This window comes from Colletes gigas, unplaced genomic scaffold (genome assembly GCF_013123115.1).
Source record: "Colletes gigas isolate AHSC1104 unplaced genomic scaffold, ASM1312311v1 Colletes_gigas_Sc00036, whole genome shotgun sequence".
NCBI classification, from domain to species: domain Eukaryota; kingdom Metazoa; phylum Arthropoda; class Insecta; order Hymenoptera; family Colletidae; genus Colletes; species Colletes gigas.
Genome location: NW_025106665.1, coordinates 724,818 through 728,298, shown reverse-complemented (window position 1 = coordinate 728,298; position 3,481 = coordinate 724,818).

Below are 3,481 nucleotides of genomic sequence, written 5' to 3'. Positions count from 1 at the left end.
TGGCAATTGGGCGAGAACGGATCGTGCGAGAAACGAGAGCGAGATAGGAATGACTGGATGCGAAAGCTGCGTGCCTTTGTCCTGGGAGATAAACCACAGGAGGTCGTGGCATGTTCGATTAGACCCTAGAAAATATCCTGAAGGACCATATTGGTTAACGCGAGTGAGATACCCTTCGTCGTTTCGTCCTTTGCTACCGGGTTCTATACCCCTGTTCGTTCGATTGCTTCCACAGGTTTTAGTACAGGGCAGCCTGGGGCTAATTTTACTCGGGAATAAACATTTTATCGATTCGACAAACCCGTTAACAAATTAAAAGTAAAATGTAATCGGAATGAATCTGAAACTTTCATATAATTTTGTATATGACAATATCAATGTCCACGAATGATATGAATTTTCAATTCGAGCTTTTCAGTCGACTGAAGCGTAGATGGATCTTGGGAAATATACTGAATTCTCGGGATTCTAGATTCGTAAATGTCACAAAATTTCCTGGAAAATCTACGAGAGATCTCGAAAACCAAATACTGGTTTTATCTTTCACTGGAGCCCTCCACCTTTTCGCTTCGTTTTCTGGAGCGATGATTGTTGGAACACAGGATTAAAAATACTTGTCAAAATGTTTGAGAAATTTCGAATGGCAGTCCTTTAAACTTGTACGATTAAAGAACCTCCGGTTTGTTGGCAAAGGCGTAAATTAATAGGCACTATGTAGGAAAATATTCGTTGAATAAACTTTCAAAGAGAAAGTTCCGTTTTCGAACTACCTTCGTACATTGAATATCATCATCGATATTATATTAATCCGGTACGTACCAGTGTCCTCTTTTTTCAAATTTATTTACCGGAATTAAAATTTGTTTGAACGTCGCGTTACACGTATTAACGTTGAAAACAAATTCATTTTTTACTTAATCCTTTAACGCCAACGTAATGAAATAATTGTATACGTGGAAGCATGGCAGGCGAGACCTTTGTATCGAAAGATTTTTTATTAGTATATTGTAGACTTTGTGAGGTAATTTTTTAATTAGCAATTATCCACGCGAGGAAATTAGAATATTAAAAATGGAATTTAACCAGAACTTAACTGCTAATAAAGGAACAATCTTTTTATTTAGCTTCGAAGCAATTTCATTTATGTCATTGTTTGTCGATCGTAATTTCGTCGAACGCGCAAACGTATATGTCGAAACTTAAATAAGAAAAATTATTGAGAACCGAGTTTACAATTTATTTCCCGTGTCCTTTTCTCTTTTTGGCTGTTGAAATTACTCGTCGGTTTACTCCCATCAAAATTTACATTGACGCGCTGAAAACCAAATAGAAACGAATGATTCCCGTTCGACCAGAATCAATTCACGCTGGTAGATTCAATCAAACGTCGAACAAAGGGATAAAAATTACACTTTACGACAACCTATTGATATAATATCGTAATCTCACCATGGCTGGTAGAAATAACCGATCGGATCACGACTCTACCAGCTAAATTTAATTAAGACCGTTTCCTGTTCCATTCTGCGCCTACTAAAATTCTTTAAATTATTAACTTTCATTGGCATGTATCAATATATAATTATCTCCTATTTTTCCAACGAAATTTTATAAGAATGGAAATAACTATAGACGGTCGACGACTGGTTTGCCATTTCGAAAAATTTCGGAACAGTTTCGAATCAACGGAAGTAATTGAAACGTTCGTTGAACTGATTTTCTGAACCCGGCTGTCTGATTCTCATTAAATTATTTCTAGGAATTTGACCGTAGCGGATAAATTGCACACTGACGTTTCAAATTTAATCGTCCGGATGCGCTTGTATTGTGCTGTTTCGCATTCAACGGCAAATCGAAACTAACTAATAAGATAAATATAATACAGGTCGTCAGGTCCAAATGAACGGAGCCGTGTGAATATTGAATGGGCACGCCCGTGCGTAAATTTTAATCGGATACAACGTTATTTAGTTCGTTGCGCGTCATTCAGTGACAGTTCTGCCAACGCGATCGGATAATAAGCCCCTGTTCGCGATTTTCGAAAGGAGGAACGGGAAATCGAGTTAGCAATCAAGCTACGTCGAAAACGAAAGACGCAGTCGGAGTTCAAGATTTATTCGGTAACTTCAACGACATTTATTTCAGGTCGTGAAAAAGATTTTTGTTTTTTTTTCCAAGGATCAAGAAGGTATCAGGTTTTCCCCCGTTGATATCTTCGACGAGCAAAACTTCTCAACGTATGTAAATATTCTTTATTGCACAACGTTATAGCTCTCCTTGGTCGAGTTCCCTTCGTGCACGATTTACTAAACTTTATGAAAAAATGTTTCAAATAAAGATCGTTCTGCTCCAAGATAAAAAGAGAACCGGAACCATTGTTTTTTTTAAATTTTGCGGTCCGGACGAATAAAATGATATTCCCGTTTTCACGTCTCTTTTATCGAGACCAAAATATCAAAATATTTTCGAATGTCTTTTTTACGACTACCAGAGGTAAAATAGGTCAAATTATAAACAGCAAGGTTTCGCAGCTCGGTTATTCAGTCCGGTTTGGACCGTATAAATTAATGATGAAACATATACAACAGATGTGAATGAGATACTGCATTATTTAATTCGATTGCAAATACTTTGGAAAGTAAAAGTTGGTTAGTTAAAGTTAACTTTTACAAATTGTTTTCTAATTCTTTTTTTTCCAGTATTTTCATCGGGAGAGAACTAAAACGCTGTGTAATAACGATTGTATCCTCGTTTACAAGTTCTTTTAAAAATGAAAAGTTTTACTGCCACAAAGGCACTAACTAGAAACTCCTATACCTCATCGACCTCGTAAAAATTTTTATTCCCGTGGTTTTCGAGCAACGAATATAAAATGTTACTAAAATTTGTATTACCAATCACTTACGGAAACTCGTAGATTACATAATTTCCGACGCTGGTCGGATGATTTCGCTATAAACGACGAATCGAGAATTTTCGCTTTAATTTTAGCACATTAGAGAATTCATGCTAAACATCGTTCCAAATTTAGTGTATACTAAATTTTACGATCAGTATGCTGCGACCGCGTTATGCATGCCCCGCGCATAATGTTTGTTAGTCATGTTCCATGATGGAGCATCGTTAAACTTCCTGATTTAAACGGGTTTCGAAGCTTACAAAGTTGCTTCATAAATTTCGATTTATTCGTGCAGAAACGTTGCTCGAAGCATTGTGTACCTCATTACATTTAGAAACAATGTGCCCGGTGTTAACTGATTATGTGTCGTTTTATTGGGATAACGAATGGCTGTTTAAACATTGAAAGCGATCAGCGTACGCGTTGAAAAACTTTATACACGGTATACATAGCGTGTCCTCGATTTTCCTATATCATCGATGAATTAAGGAGTCGCCACCACCCCAGTTTGTCAGTCAAGTTTTCCACGTATTCCGCTTATATTCGAATTCGACTAACAATTTTTACGCGAACAGCGAAAGC